This window comes from Ovis canadensis, chromosome 1, assembly GCF_042477335.2.
Source record: "Ovis canadensis isolate MfBH-ARS-UI-01 breed Bighorn chromosome 1, ARS-UI_OviCan_v2, whole genome shotgun sequence".
NCBI lineage: Eukaryota > Metazoa > Chordata > Mammalia > Artiodactyla > Bovidae > Ovis > Ovis canadensis.
Window position 1 is genome coordinate 87,591,830 of NC_091245.1, and position 17,298 is coordinate 87,609,127.

General features: G+C 42.7%; 1 long non-coding RNA gene across 1 annotated transcript; it reads left to right on the forward strand.

Moving 5' to 3' along the window:
* Positions 1-232: 232 nt before the first annotated feature.
* Positions 233-9,278, forward strand: LOC138445567 (uncharacterized). Its single transcript, XR_011258920.1, has 2 exons — positions 233-343; positions 5,958-9,278. It is a non-coding gene; the product is annotated as an uncharacterized lncRNA (long non-coding RNA).
* The last annotated feature ends 8,020 nt before the right edge of the window (positions 9,279-17,298 follow it).

The following is a 17,298-nucleotide window of genomic DNA, read 5'->3' on the forward strand; positions in this document are numbered from 1 at the left end:
CAGGGAGTCAGTGTCTGAGGGCAGTGACAACTGTTCTTTCCTTCAGGAGAAAATGAAACCTGCATAATTGGAGGGAATCCCTCTAAAGATGAAGCTTTTATCCCAATTTCTGGGGAAAGGCGTTGGTTTTCAGGGGACAAGGGAAGTGGGGAGGGGGGCAGATTTGAGAGCCAGAAGTTCATTTTGCCCAGGTTCAGAGTTAAAAGCCCATTCTTGCTTTGCCTTTCTGCAGCTCACCTATGTGGATTTATCGACTTATGACATCATTGACCTGCACCACAGATTGGAACTCAAGTGCCTGGATGAGTTCACAAACCTAAAAGACTTCCTCGACCGCTTTGAAGTAATTCTCCTGAACTTCTCACTATTTATATCTCTTCTGTCTTCTCCAGGATACTTTCTTAGTCTTGGGGCTAAAAATTAAGAATATCTACCATTTATCAATGATTGATTTATACCAGGATATCTGCTGAGCATCTTACATATATTGTGTTTCATCTTTGCAACATTTCTACATGGTAGAAGAATTATCACCTCCATCTTTTTAAATTAATTATTTTAACTGGAGGATAATTTCTTTACAATATTGTAGTGGTTGTTGCCATACATTGACATGAATCACCCATGGGTGCACATTATCACCTCTGTCTTAAGTAGTAAGGAATTAAGTTGAAAGGACAAGTAATTGCTGAAGATCACAGACAGCCTGTGCTGGGCTCCCAGTGAGAGCATCTGGCTTCTATGTGCAACAGTCAGTGGTTCTCTGTTTCTTGTACTGAAAAGATAAGCTCAGGTCCTTTTCTTGTCTGAGTTCACAGCCCTGGACAGTATGCAGTGTGATTAGTAGAATGAGACACAGAAGAATTGATATCAAGTAACAAAGACAGACACAGTTTTTTCTCCTGGTTCCTGGGGAGCTTAGCAGCAATCATGTCCTCACCTGGGGTTGTATTATGATTCCTAGGACTAACTGGGGGCTTCTCTGGGGGCTCAGTGGTAAAGAATCTGCCGGCAATGCAGAGCCAGATTCGATCCCTGGGTTGAGGGGGATCCCTTGGAGGCGGGCATGCCAACCCACTCCAGTATTCTTACCTAGAGAATCCCATGGACAGAGGAGACAGGTGGCTGCAGCCCATGGGGTCGTACAGAGTCAGACGTGACAGAAACGTCTAAGCAGCTGCCCCAGGACTAATTGACGCTGACATTTGAAAACACAGGTAGATACCCATGTGGAAGTACTTTTCTTGACACCTCTTGTGACCACTACTCTTCCCTTTCTGTCTTCCTTTCCTTCTTCCTTCCAGTTTCCCCTGATTCTGTCTCAGGGTGTGCTAGTACATCATTTTAAGTCACATTCACTGATCTGACCCTCTCCTGTGTATGAGGCACTGAATCAGGCACAGGGGAGATACAGAAGTCACATAGTCCTGGTGCCCAACCTCTGGGGCTCAGTGTATCTGGAGAACTATAGCAGCCCCAAGCTGTGTGGTGTGGGTGGAGCCACCTTGGTTCTGGAAGAGCACAGCCTGACCTCATTTCCCAACTCACCACTGGTGCCCTCAGTCAACCAACTAGAGAGCGACCAAGTCTGCTTTAGGTCAGGTTTGGGAATTTGAAGCTCTAGTCCAGTAGGTTTTCCACCTACGCTCTGCTTTCTATTCCCCCTCTCCATCATGGAGTCTCTTTTCTCAGCTAGTTCTCATCAGTTCTGGTTCTGGTCCAACCTGATCCGCCTTGGGAAAGAAAATCTGTCACTGCTTCCACTTTTTTTCCTCCTATTTGCCCAGAAGTGATGGGACCAGATGCCATGATCCGCCTTGGGGATCATTCAAGAGTCGTCATCCAGATGACTGCCTGGAAGTGAATTGGAGACAGACGTGGGCTGCACGTGTGTGGCCTCTTGGGGCCTGGACTGTTGGATACACGCAGCCTCAGGATCTTTGAATCCTTGAAACTCTAGGGGCCCAGTGAGACTAAGCTCAAGTCTCAGGCCAGGCAATTGGATTTTGTCCTTTAGGAGAAATAATTACAATCTGGTACTGAGCTTTATACTTTTCTATCAGCTTTCATCCAGGTTTGCTGAGTCGTTGGGTACAATGGTCTCTTCTGTGAGTTGTTTATGTATTTCTGAGCCTCTTTGTGGTGCTAAGGGGCCCCCTGTGGGCAAAGCCTGGAGCCTGTCTCTGATAAAAGTTATGTTTATAGTATACTGTAATCTTTTTTTAAAAAATAATTTTTCTAATTTGTTTATTTTTGGCTGTGCTTGGTCTTCATGGCCGGGCTGGCTTTTCTCTGGTTGTGGCAAGCAGGGGCTGCTCTCTAGCTGCAGTGGGCAGACTTCTCACTGTAGTGGCTTCTCTTGTTGCTGAGCACGGGCTCTAGGAACGCGGGCTTCAGTAGTATAGCATGTGGGCTCAGTAGCCTGGGCTTTAGAGCACAGGCTCAATAGTTGTGGTGCCTGGGCTTGGCTGCTGCATGGCATGTGGGATCTTCCTGGATCAGAGATGGAACTTGTGTTTTTTTTGCATTGGCAGGCAGATTCTTTATCACTGAACCACCAGGAAAGCCCCTACTGTAATCTACAAAGTGTGCAATAGTATTATGTCTACAAAAAGAATGTATTTTACCTTAATTTAAAATAGTTTATTGCTAAGAAATGTTAACCATCATCTGAGCATTCAGGGAATTGTAGTGTTTTTGCAGTTGTTGTTGCTTGGTCACTAATTCAAGTACGACTCTTTGTAACCCCATTGGCTGCAGCATACCAGTCTTCTCTGTCCTTTACTATCTCCTGAAGTTTGCTCAATCTTGTGTCCGTTGAGTCAATGATGCCATCCAACCAACTCATCCTTTGTTGCCTCTGTTGCCCTCAATCTTTCCCAGCATCAGTCTTTTTCAGTGAGTCACCTCTTCACATCAGGTGGCTAAAGTATTGTACCTTCAGCATCAGTCCTTCCAATGAATATTCAGGGTTAATTTCCTTAAGGATTGACTGGTTTGATTTCTTTGCTGTCCAAGGGACTCTCAAGAGTCTTCTCCAGCACCACAATTTGAAAGCATCCATTCTTCGGTGCTCAGCCTTCTTTAGGGTCCAACTCTCACATCCATACATGCCTACAGGGAAAACCATAGCTTCGACTATAGTGACCTTTGTCAGCAAAATGATGTCTCTGCTTTTTAATATGCTGTCTAGGTTTGTCATAACTTTCCTTCCAAGGAGCAAGCATCTTTTAATTTCATGGCTGCAGTCACCATCTGCAGTAATTTTGGAGCCAAAGAAAAGAAAATCTGTCACTGCTTCCACTTTTTTTCCTCCTATTTGCCATGAAGTGATGGGACCAGATGCCATGATCTTAGTTTTTTGAATGTTGAGTTTTGCAATAGTAAGATCGAATGATCACAGACCACCTTAACAAATGCAATGATTATGAAAAATTTGAAAATGGTGCTATAATTACCAAAACGTGACAGAGACATTTAGTGAGCAAATAAATGCTCTTGGAATAAATAGTGGCAATATACTTACTTGATGCAAGGTTGACACCAACCTTAGTTTGTAAAATACACAATACCTGGGATGCACAATTAAGTGAAGTGTGATAGAACCAGAGATGACTATACATCACCCTCTCGTGGATATCCTCAGAGTGGAGTCCCCATGTGTGGTAGGTCTTAGTAAGATAGCACAGTAGTTAGAGGAAACTGAAGGGGTTGAGTTCTGACCACTAGGGACTGCAGGAAGACTGTGCCTTCTGTAACACTTGCCCCCACAAGGAGGGGCTGTACTGGGCTTCCCAACTTGGGTGTCTGAAATGGAGCTGCTGAAGCCCCAGTGGGGCAGCTGATCATGATCCGACTTCTTTTTTCTTAATCTTACGGCCTCGAGAGGATTTCTGCCTACATGAAGGAGCCAGTGCCATGCTTGTTGCCCCCGGGCCCTGGAGAACAGCTGGAGCTTCCTGCACCCCAGGACCAGATGTCTTGTTTTCTCCGCCTTTCTTTCTGTTTGTCCCCACTCAGGTCCTATTTTGCCCCAGCTCTTTCCCAATACCATTCATCTAGGATCTCTAAGCTCTACAGTACCCCATTCTTCAGTGAAATCATCCCCTGATGTTATCGTTTCTGCTCTAAAGCCAACCAGATCATCCTTCCTTTCCATGTTGCTGGTTTTTTTTTTTTTTTTTCTGCTGTGAGTAGCCTGACCAGATCCCTGGCTTGGAGAGCTCAGGCCTGAGCCCCCAGCACTGACCTGAAGACCAGAACTGGCCTAGTGTGCAGGCCTTGCTCTCCCAGCATGGGCCCTGCCCAGCCCTGCTGATCACCAATAAATCTTTAACCATACCTGCTATATCTTATCTTTTTTCCTCCTGACCATCTGAACTGTCCAGCTGGCCCTGCTGCTTCCTAGGGATGGAGTGGTGATGCTGGCAGTGTCTGGGTACATGGGGATCCTGTCTGGTAGTAAGATGTTCTGAGACTTCTTGTTCCCATTTCTGAGGCCCTCAGAGCAGGAGTCCTCAGAGGGCTCCTTCTATTAATAGAAGAAAGGCCTCTTCCTGAGCCTCCATCTCTCATCCATTCCTTCTCCTTATTAAGAGCTCATGGCTTTGTAGAGCTGTATGTCTTAGTAGGGCTCAGAGTGGTGGGAATGCCTAGTGGAGAGAACAGGATTTGTTTCCCCTTATAGTGCCTTGTCTTTATCACCTCTGGAATGTGATCACATCTGGAATGTATCTAGGGCCCCATCTCCACTCTTTTCTCGGATGCCTTCAAGGCGCCTTCTGTTGGCTGCTACACAGCTATTATTCAGGACCTTCTTTCTTGGTTTGCTTCCTCATTTTCTTGGCTACCTAGGAGATAAATTTCTTTAGTCCTTGCATATCTGCAGAAGTATTGCTGCTGCTGCTGCTAAGTCACTTCAGTTGTGTCCGACTCTGTGCGGCCCCATAGATGGCAGCCCACCAGGCTCTCCTGTCCCTGGGATTCTCCAGGCAAGAACACTGGAGTGGGTTGCCATTTCTTTCAATGCATGAAAGTGAAAAGTGAAAGTGAAGTCACTCAGTCGTGCCTGACTCTTAGCGACCCCATGGACTGCAGCCTTCCAGGCTCCTCCACCCCTGGGATTTTCCAGGCAAGAGTACTGGAGTGGGGTGCCACTGCCTTCTCTGGATGTATTGCTAGTGTACATTGAACTAACATTTTGGTTGGGTATAGAATTCTAGGATGAAGATTTTCAAGCCTCTGACAAAATTAGTCATAGCCTCTAGAATTCAGCATTGTTCATAAGAAAGTGATGACATTCTTCCCTGAATCTCTGGTAGATGGCTCTTAATGCTGATGACTCTACTTATAGTATATGTTCTTCCAAAGCAACCACAATATCCGTAACCCTAAAGACGTGGCTGCATTAATTAAACCAACAACTTAAACTGGTTTTCATTCATTAAATATTAAATATAGTTTTTAAATTGGGGACAAGTTTTTGTTACACTTAGAAATATTTAATTTGTAAACATTTTAAAGTCAATTAAGTAGAATCCTTTTATTAATTAATTTTAATAATGCTATGCTGAGGGAAAAGCATATCGTATTTATAATGTGCACAGACAAGCATACATCTAGATAGACACAGAGATCTCACAGTTTTATTTTAAAACTTAGTTATGGGGATTTCCTGGTGGTCTGGTGACTGCATGCTCCCAATACAGGGAGCCCAGTTTTGATCCCTGGTCAGGGAACTAGATTCCACATGCCACAACTAAGAGTTCACATGCTACAAGCAAGCCCTCACACAGCCAAATAAATAAATGAAATATTTTTTAAAAGTAAAAAAAATACTTAGTCAGGAATCAAGTATTGTACTTTAAACTCACTAATTTATAAGTTGGAATAATTCGTTTACACCTTGAATTTAAAGAAAGACCTATAACCCTTTCCCCTTTTTTCTTCATTTTTAGGTTCTACTGATGGACTCAAGGCTGTTGTTTCCCGCAATATGGGCTGTGTTTACAAGTCTCAGGACATGATAAGAATTATAACCACAAGCTTTCTTCTGGGAACACTTTTGTTCCCTCAAGTTCTAAATCTGTAAAAGATGTTTTTCTCTAATTTCAGAAACAAAAAAACGGTTTGGGAATGATGAAAGAGCCCTATCCTGGCCAATTTGGGGCAAGATAGGGACTTTCGGGTATTGGCTGTGTACCAATTGTACACAAAGCCAGCTGGAGTTCTAGTGGGTGGCTGCCAGCCCCAGAGTTGATAGACTTTCAGTTCAGTTCAGTCACTCAGTCATGTCCGACTCTTTGCGACCCCATGGACTGTAGCACGCCAGGCCTCCCTGTCCATCACCAACTCCTGGAGCTTACTCAAACTCAGGTCCATTGAGTCGGTGATGCCATCCAACCACTTCATCCTCTGTTGTCCCCTTCTCCTCCCATCTTCAATCTTTCCCAACATCAGGGTCTTTTCAAATGAGTCTGTTCTTCCCATCAGGTGGCCAAAGTATTGGAGTGTCAGCTTCAGCATCAGTCCTTCCAATGAATCTTCAGGACTGATCTCCTTTAGGATGGACTGGCTGGATCTCCTTGCAGTCCAAGGGACTCTCAAGAGTCTTCCCCAACACCATAGTTCAAAAGCATCAATTCTTTGGCACTCAGCTTTCTTCACAGTCCAACTCTCACATCCATACATGACCACTGGAAAAACTATAGATTTGACTAGATGGACCTTTGTTGGCAAAGTAATATCTCTGATTCTGTCTAGGTTGGTCATAGCTTTTCTTCCAAGAAGAAAGCACCTTTTAATTTCATGGCTGCAATCACCATCTGCAGTGATTTTGGAGCCCATAAAAATAAAATCTCTCACCGTTTCCACTGTTTCCCCATCTATTTTCCATGAAGTGATGGGACTGGATGCCATGATCTTCGTTTTCTGAATGTTGAGCTTTAAGCCAGCTGTTTCACTCTCCACTTTCACTTTGGTTGAGGCATTTTAGTTCGGTTTCAGCCATAAGTGTGGTGTCATCTGCATATCTGAGGTTATTGATATTTCTCCCAGAAATCTTGATTCCAGCTTGTGCTTCACCCAGCCCAGCATTTCTCATGATGTATTCTGCATGTAATTTAAATAAGCAGGGTGACAATATATAGCCTTGACGTATTCCTTTTCCTATTTGAAACCAGTCTGTTGTTCCATGCCCGCTTATAACTGTTGCTTTCTGACCTGCATACAGATTTCTCAGCAGGCAGGTAAGATGGTCTGGTATTCCCAACTCTTAAAGAATTTTCCACTGTTTGCTGTGATCCACACAGTCAAAGGCTTTGGCATGGTCAATAAAGCAGAAATAGATGTTTTTCTGGAACTCTCTTGCTTTTTCCATGATCCAGCAGATGTTGGCAATTTGATCTCTGGTTCCTCTGCCTTTTCTAAATCCAGCTTGAACATCTGGAAGTTCACGGTTCACATACTGTTAAAGCCTGGCTTGGAAAATTTCGAGTATTACTTTGCTAGCATGTGAGATGAGTACAATTGTGCAGTAGTTTGAGCATTCTTTGGCATTGCCTTTCTTTGGGATTGGAATGAAAACTGACCTTTTCCAGTCCTGTGGCCACTGCTGTTTTCCAAATTTGTTGGCATATTGAGTGTGGCACTTTTACAGCATCATCTTTCAGGATTTGAAACAGCTCAACTGGAATTCCATCACCTCCACTAGCTTTGTTTGTAGTGATGCTTCCTAAGGCCCACTTGACTTTGTATTCCAGGATGTCTGGCTCTGAGTGGTCATACTATTGTGAATATCTGGGTCATGAAGATCTTTTTTGTATAGTTGTTTTGTGTATTCTTGCCACCTCTTTTTAATATCTTCTGCTTCTGTTAGGTCCATACCATTTCTGTCCTTTATCGAGCCCATCTTTGCATGAAATGTTCCCTTGGTATCTCTAATTTTCTTGAAGAGATCTCTAGTCTTCCCTATTTATTGTTTTCCTCTATTTCTTTGCATTGACCACTTAGGAAGGCTTTCAGAAACACAATTTTGACAGACTTTAGAAATACATTTCTCATTTTCTTATAAAGTACAAATCTTTCCAATTTTAAGCCATATTAAAAAAAGAGTCAGTCAGATCAATTCATTCCAAGGCTCATTCTAGATTTTTCCTGTCTCTGGATTTCTTCAAGTTTCCTGCTAAGAAGTCACTTCTAGGTCCTTGCCTAGTAAATCACTCCATATTTTTTTTTTTCTAGGCTTTTCTGCCTAGGGATTCCTAGGCTTATTTCACTGAGGAAATGTGCAAATTTCTTCTAGACCTTTCATGCCTATAGATTCCTCATAGGGTCCTTTGATCTAGGAAATGTACTAGTACCCTATTAAGACTTCAGGTCTTGGGAATTCCCTGGCAGTCCAGTGGTTAGGACTTGGTGTTTTCACTGCTATGGCTCAAGTTTGATCCCTGGTCAGGGAACTAAGATTCTGCAAGCCATGAAGCTCAGACAAAACAAAGCAGAACTTAAAGACTTCAAGTCTTAATATCCTAAGATTTCAAATAATAATCCTTATTAAGTGAAACTATCCTAAGATTTCAAATAAAGTTACCATACGGAGGTCCAGATATCAGAAAGAGCTCCCAGAAGTGCCTGAAGTGCTCTGTACGGCTAAGGGAAAGGGGACACAGAAGGTGCAAGCTCAGTACTGAGCACTGTGCCAAGTGCTGTGCTAAGTCTACCACGTGGACTCCAAGTGCCCTCAGGTAGATTTTCAGATATCTTGTCCACTATGCCAAGCAATGTCTGCGGAAATAATCAACAATCCAGTCTATAACAGAAAAGAGTTTTCTCTGAGGCAAACTGAGAAATTCAGCCCAGGAAACACAGATTCAAGAAGCACTTGAATTGTGTTCCTCCAAACTGCAAAATAGAGGAGGCTTATAATGGCAAAAAAACCACCCACAAAATTATGTAAGTTGTTTGTGAAGAATTATAATTGAAGTTGGCAAGAAGTAAGGGTGCTTGTTAAGCAAGGCTTGATTGGGATCCAGAATGGTTGCATAGTTGTCAGGGGAGACCTTGAGAACATAAGGTTGCAGCTGGGAGGGCTAGTGTCCTAGATCTTGTCCCTTCTGATCTTGCTCAGAAAAAAAAGTTCGCGGCAGCACAGGAACATGTCTGGAAATTATATTTACGATGGCCATAGGGCTCCGTTTTGGATGCCTGAACCACAGTTACTGCATTTTGATCTGTAGAGGCATTCTTTTCTTTAAAGATTAAAGCAGATATATAATCCATGTTTGACAGATCACAAAATAGGCTGTTTTGTTGGCATAATGTTTAAGTCATAAAAGCCAATGACTTTCTCTAACCTCCATAGGTGAAATTTTTTTCCGTTACACCCTTCCATGAATATTTTAAGCACAAGTTTTCTCCACCATGATTTACCAGTCACCACTCCTCTCTCTGCATTGCATCCACTGGAAGGAATTTCAAATCACACTGCCCAGTGGTCTGCTTAAGAGGAAGTTTCTAGTATCTCAGGAGTTCCCAAACTGTCCTACCATACGTACGTAGCTGCTGATTTTGTGGGTATGGTATTCAGGCAACACTCTGTTGGGAGAAAACATTGTAAATCGACAAAGGACATTTATCTAAAAATGTAATTCAGTGAAAAAAAGCCCAAGTCTTGAATGGGCGTTTCCTAAAAGAGAATACCCAGAAGGCCAATAAGCATATGAAATAGCGCTTAGCATCATTAGATACCAGAGAAGTTAAGAACTCAGATCGTATTACATACCTACATAGACAAAAATTAGAAGAACAGAAAAGAGTGCTTTTTTTTAAATTTAATTTTTCAGGTTGAAGTATAGGTGATTTTCCCCTTCATGGATCACAGCCTTATCATGGCAAAGAGGCTTGTGTAACTCAATGAAGCAATCAGCCATGCTGTGCAGGGCCACCCAAGTCTGACAGGCCATAGTGGAGAGTTCTGACAAAAAACATGGTCCACTGGAAGAGGGAATGGCTGACCACTACAGTATTCTTGCTGTGAGAACCCCATAAACAGTATGAAAAGGCAAAAAGATATGACACTGGAAGATGAGCCTCCCAGTTCAGAAGGTGTCCAATATGCCACTGGGGAAGAGCAGAGGGTGACTACCAGAAAGAATGAAGCAGCTGAGCTAAAGTGGAAAGGGTGCTCAGGTGTGGATGTGTCTGGTGATGAAAGTAAAGTCCAATGATGTAGAGAACAATGTTACACAGGAACCTGGAATGTTAGGTCCATCAGTTCAGTTCAGTCGCTCAGTCGTGTCCGACTCTTTGCGACCCCATGAATTGCAGCATGCCAGGCCTCCCTGTCCATCACCAACTCCCGGAGTTCACTCGGACTCACATCCATCGAGTCAGTGATGCCATCCAGCCATCTCATCCCCTGTCGTCCCCTTCTCCTCCTGCCCCCAATCCCTCCCAGCATCAGAGTCTTTTCCAAGGAGTCAACTCTTCGAGTGAGGTGGCCAAAGTACTGGAGTTTCAGCTTTAGCATCAGTCCTTACAAAGAAATCCCAGGGCTGATCTCCTTCAGAATGGACTGGTTGGATCTCCTTGCAGTCCAAGGGACTCTCAAGAGTCTTCTCCAACACCACAGTTCAAAAGCATCAATTCTTCAGCGCTCAGCCTTCTTCACAGTCCAACTCTCACATCCATACATGACCACTGGAAAAACCATAGCCTTGACTAGGCGGACCTTAGTCGGCAAAGTAATGTCTCTGCTTTTGAATATGCTATTTAGGTTGGTCATAACTTTTCTTCCAAGGAGTAAGCGCCTTTTAATTTCATGGCTGCAATCACCATCTGCAGTGATTTTGGAGCCCCCAAAATTAAAGTCTGACACTGTTTCTACTGTTTCCCCATCTATTTTCCATGAAGTGATGGGACCGGATGCCATGATCTTCGTTTTCTGAATGTTGAGCTTTAAGCCAACTGTTTCACTCTCCTCTTTCACTTTCATCAAGAGGCTTTTTAGTTCCTCTTCACTTTCTGCCATAAGGGTGGTGTCATCTGCATATCTGAGGTTATTGATATTTCTTCCATAAATCAAGGTAAATTGGACCTGCTCAAGCAGGAGATGGCAAGATTGAACATTGACATCTTAGGTATTGGTAAAGTAAAATGGATGGGAATGGGAGAATTTAATTCAGATGACCATTATATCTACTGTGGGGAATAATCCCTTAGAAGAAATAGAGTAGCCTTCAAAATGCAGCACTTGAATGCAATCTCAAAAATGACTGAATGATCTTGGCTCGTTTCCAAAGCAAACCATTCAACATCACAGTAATCTAAGTCAATGCCCCAACCACTGATGCCAAAGAAGTTGAAGCCGACTGGTTCTATGAAGACCTACAACACTTTCTAGACCTAACACCAAAAAAAAAAAAAAGTCCTTTTCATCATAGGGGACTGGAATGCAAAAGTAGGAATTCAAGAGATACTTGGAGTAACAGGCAAGTTTGACCTTGGAGTACAAAATGAAGCAGGGCCAAGGCTAACAGAATTTTGTCAAGAGAACATGCTGGTCATAACAAACACCCTATTCCAATGACATAAGAGACAACTTTACACAAGGACATCACCAGATGGTCAAAACTGAAATCAGATAGATTATATTCTTAGCAGCTGAAGATGGAGAAGCTCTATACAATCAGCAAAAACAAGATCGGGAGCTGACTATGGCTCAGACCATGAACTCCTGTGCAAAATTCAGACTTAAATTGAAATAGGGAAAACCACTAGACCATTCAGACATGACCTAAATCAAATTCCTTATGATTAACAGTGGAGGCGAAAAGCAGATTCAGTGCCTGAAGACCTTATGGACAGAGGTTGGTAACATTGTACAGGAGGCAGTGACCAAAACTATCGCAAAGAAAAAGAAATGCAAGAGGGCAAAGTGGTTGTCTGAGAAGGCTTTATAAATAGCTGAGGAAAGAAGAGAAGTGAAAAGCAAGGGAGAAAGGGAAAGATATACCCAACTAAATACAAACTTACAGAGTATAGCAAGGAGAGATAAGGCCTTAAACGAACAATCCAAAGAAGTAGAGGAAAGCAAGAGAATGGGAAAGACTAGAGATCTATTCAAGAAAATTGGAGAGATAAAAGGAACATTTCATGCAAGGATGGGCATGATAGAGGACAGGGATGCTAAGGACCTAACAGAAGCAGAAGAGATAAAGAAGAGGTGGCAAGAATACACAAAACTATACGAACAAAGTTTTAATGACCAGGATAACCACGATGGTGTGGTCATTCACCTAGAATCAGACATCCTAGAGTGTGAAGTCAAGTGGGCCTTAGGAAGCATTACTGAGAACAAAGCTAGTGGAGGTGATGGAATTCCAGTTGAGTAATTTACAGTCCTAAAAGATGCTGCTGCAAAAGTGCTGCACTCAATATGTCAGCAAATTTGGAAAGCTCAGCAGTGGCTACAGGAGTGGAAAAGATAAGTTTTCATCCCAATCCCAAAGAAGAGAAATGCCAAAGAATGTTCCAGCGACTGTGCCGTTGCCTTCATTTCACATGCTAGTAAGGTTATGCTCAAAATCCTTCAAGCTAGGCTTCAGGAGTACGTGAACTGAGAACTTCCAGATGTACAATATGGTTTTAGAAAAGGCAGAGGAACCAGGGATCAAATTGCCAACATTTGTTGGATCATAAGAATGGCAAGGCGATTCCAGAAAAACATCTACTTTTGCTTCATTGATTACTTGAAAGCCTTTGACTGTCTGGATCACAACAAACTGTGGAAAATTCCTAAAGAGATGGGAATACCAGACCATCTTATCTGTCTCCTGAGAAACCTGTATTTGGGTCAAGAAGAAACAAAACCTTAGATGGGACAACTGATTGGTTCAAAATTGGGAAAGGAGTAACACAAGGCTGTATATCGTCACCTTGTTTATTTAACTTATATGCAGAGTATATCATGAGAAATGCTGGGCTGGATGTCAAGATTGCCAGGAGAAATATCAGCAACCTCAGATATGCAGATGTTACCACTCTAATGGCAGAAAGTAAGGAGGAACTAAAGAGCCTCTGGAAAATGTGAAAGAGGTAGGTGAAAAAGCTGGCTTAAAACTCCCCATTCAAACACTAAGACTGTGGCATCCAGTCCCATGACTTCATGGCAAATAGGAGAAGAAAAAGTGGAAGCAGTGGCAGATTTTATTTTCTTGGGCCCCAAAATCACCGTGGATAGTGACTGCAGCCATGAAATTAAAAGACGCTTGCTCTTTGGAAAGAAAGCTATGAGAAGACTAGGCAGTGTATTAGAAAGCAGAGACATCACTTTGCCAACAAAGCTGCCTATAGTCAAAGCTATGGTTTTTTTCAGTAGTCATATATGGATGTAGAGTTGGACCATAAAGAAGTCAGAACACTGAAGAAGTGATGCTTTTGAATTGTGGTGCCGGAGAAGACTCTTGAGAGTCCCTTGGACTTTAAAGAAATCAAACCAGCCAATCCTAAAAGAAATCAACCCTACATATTCATTGGAAGGACTGGTGCTGAAGCTGAAGCTCCAATACTTCCAATACCTGATGTGAAGAGCCAATCATTGGAAAAGACCTTGATTTTGGAAAAGATTGAAGGCAAAGGAGAAGAGGGCAGCAGAGGACGAGGTGGTTAGATAGCATCATGACTCAATGGACAGGAATCTGAGCCAACTCCAGGAGATAGTGAAGGACAGGGAAGCCTGGTGTGCTGCAGTCCATGGAGTCACAAGGAGTCGGACGTGGCTGAGCTACTGAACAACAACGACAATAGCTGGTTTACAAAGTTGTTCCAGTCTCTACTGTCTAGCATCGTGACTCAGTAATACACAACCTAGTTGTGTAAAAAACAGTCTCTTTTGGAAAGATTCTTTTCCATTATGGTTTCTCACAAGGGAATCAAGTATGATTGCCTGCGCTATTGGATTTGTTTTTTACCTATTGCATATATAGCAGTTCACATCTGCCAGTCCCACACTCCCGGTCCTTCCCTCCCCATCTCACCCCACACAAGTCTGTTCTGTCTGTCTATGAGCGTTTCTGTTTTGTAGATCGATTCACTTGTGCCATATTTTATATACCACATATGGTATTAGTCTTGCTCTTTCTGACTTATTTCACTTAGTATGCTAATCTCTAGGTTCATCCATGTTGCTGCAAATGGCATTATTTCATTTTCCCTATCCTCATCCCAGCTTCTTCCTCCCATTTGCTTGTGGCTGGTCCCAGGTTACAGAGGTGCACTACCATGGTAAGATTCCCAAATGCTATTAGTTTTTACTTGGGATTTTGAAACTATTGTGGCCCACTTTGACAGCTCCCTATCATTGCTTGAAAGGGGAAATCCAGAATTACCTTGGGGCCCCTGGCCTCCTGCCTGAGTGGGGCTTGTTTCCTGGGCTGGGCTGGGCAGTGAGGCTAGCTCCCCAGGTGTCTGAAACAGCCTGCAGGGGTTCTGAGCCCTGTCTACAGGAAGCAGAGGACCCATGCCTCTCCAGGGATATGCCAAGACCCTGTTGAGGTGGCCCAGAAAAGCTATGTTATTTACAAGCTCAGCACAGCTGTTACTTTAAGATACTGATGGAAGGCAGTGTGAGGCATGAGACCCCAGGTTGGGTTGGGGCTGGGGGGAGTTGCTAGGCACACTAGCGGGGCAGACAGCCACAACTCTTTTCAAAATATAGGTTCCATAAGGCCTCAGCCAGAGCATGGACCTCAGAGTGGATTTTCTCTTCCTCCTAGCCCTAGGCAGAGACCCATAGGACTAGGTTTATATAACCCTAGGCAGAAAGTGAAGAGGAACTAAAAAGCCTCTTGATGAAAGTGAAAGAGGAGAGTGAAACAGTTGGCTTAAAGCTCAACATTCAGAAAACGAAGATCATGGCATCTGGTCCCATCACTTCATGGCAGATAGGTGGGGAAACAGTGGAAACAGTGTCAGACTTTATTTTTTGGGGCTCCAAAATCACTGCAGATGGTGACTGCAGCCATGAAATTAAAAGGCGCTTACTCCTTGGAAGGAAAGTTATGACCAACCTAGATAGCATATTGAAAAGCAGAGACATTACTTTGCCAACAAAGGTCTGTCTAGTCAAGGCTATGATTTTTCCTGTGGTCATGTATGGATGTGAGAGTTGGACTGTGAAGAAAGCTGAGCACCAAAGAATTGATACTTCTGAACTGTGATGTTGGGGAAGACTCTTGAGAGTCCCTTGGACTGCAAGGAGATCCAACCAGTCCATTCTGATGGAGATCAGCCCTGGGATTTCTTTGGAGGAAATGATACTGAAGCTGAAACTCCAGTACTTTGGCCACCTCATGCAAAGAGCTGATTCATTGGAAAAGACTCTGATGCTGGGAGGGATTGAGGGCAGGAGGAGAAGGGGACGACAGAGGATGAGATGGCTGGATGGCATCACTGACTTGATGGACTTGAGTCCGAGTGAACTCTGGGAGTTGGTGATGGACAGGGAGGCCTGGTGTGCTGCGATTCATGGGGTCGCAAAGAGTCGGACACGACTGAGCAACTGAGCTGAACTGAACTGACGTACATATGTATGTGGAATACATATATATACCACATCTTGTCTATTCATTTTTCTGCCGATGAACACTTGGGTTATTTCCATACTTTAGTTATGTGAACAGTGCTGCTATGAACATGGAGGGAAGGTATCCTTTTAAATTACAGTTTTATCCAGGTGCATGCCCAGGAATGGTGTTGTTGTATCATAGGGTAGCTCTATGTTTAGTTTTCTGAGGAATCTCCACACTGTTCTCCATAGTGGCTGCACCAGCTTAAATTCCCAGCAACAGTGTAGGAGGTTCCCTTTTCTCCACACCTTTTCCAGCATGTATTATTTTTTTTCTCCTTTTTTAAAATTTGTTTTTTGTAGACTTTTGGTGGTGATTTTCACTGGTGTGAGATGGTACCTCATTGTAGCTTGGATTTGCAATTTTCTAATAATTTGTCATGTTGAGCATCTTTTCATGTACCTACTGGCCATTTGTATGTCTTATTTGGAGAAATGTCTTTTAAAGTATTCTGCCCATTTTTTGCTCGGGTTGTTTTTTGTTGTTGTTGTTGCTGAGTTGTACGAGCTATTTGTATGTTTTGGAGATTAAGCCCTTGTCTGTTGCACCATTTGCAAATATTTTCTCCCATTCTGTAGACTATCTTTTCATTTTTTAATGGTTTCCTTTGCTGTGCAAAAGCTTGTAGGTTGATTAGGTCCCATTTGTATATTTTTGTTTTTTGTTTCTATTGCCTTGGGAGATTGACCTAAGAAAACGTTGGTATGATTTATGTCAGAGGATGTTTTGTCTATGTTCACTTCTATCTGTGTACATATATCCTTGGGTTCTTCTTCTTTTCCTTTAACATTTCCATTTAAATCTATACCTATTGGTCATACGCTTGTCCACATACTACTAAGTATTTACTGGATATGTTTCATTCTTTCCAACAGATAAAGTGCAATTTGCCTTGTCAGTCGCACACTATTGGACATGTGGGGTTTTCTAATTTTTTACCTTTTTATACCACACTATAGGATTATCTTAAACTAATGTTTTCCTTTGTCTTATTTTCTTTATTTGGTAGATCCCCAAGCAGATACTAGAAGGCAAAGGGTGAGAACGGTTTTAAGCTTTGATAGTAGATTACTTTATTGCTCTGCAGAGAGAGTAATTTACATGATGGTGCCCCCAGCAAGGCATGTGAACCTCTTTCTACAGTATCTTAGGTAGCTGGGGTGTCACAATTTCATCTTATGCTAGTTTTATGGGCTCATAATCATACCTTATGGTTCTCCAACATAAGGTGTTGCCACTTTTGGTGTTTATTGACTGTACTTGTTTACAGCTGATGAATGAATCCCTGTCTATGAACCTCCCTGTGTCCAGCGCTGTTTGACTTTGTTCGTCCATGACTTATTTAATTCTGGATCATAGTTAAAAGATGAGGTGGCAGCAGTCACAACCTTTTTTCATAGGCAAAGTGGAACTAATTGTGGTTTTATTTTGCACTTTTTACCACATAGCAAATAAATATATAAACTAATTATAATAATCAATGAATATGTTTATAGAACTAATCATAATATAGAAAGCTAAAGCACCCCATTTTTTTGAAGTCTCCTCTATCAAACTGGAATGGCTGAGATGTCTTATAATGGAACTCTAAGGAGGCTTGGAGAGAAGAGGTCCTTTTTTCTACTGGTCAGTCTCCTCGATCATAGGGACTGTTTTGAAGCCTTTAAAGAGC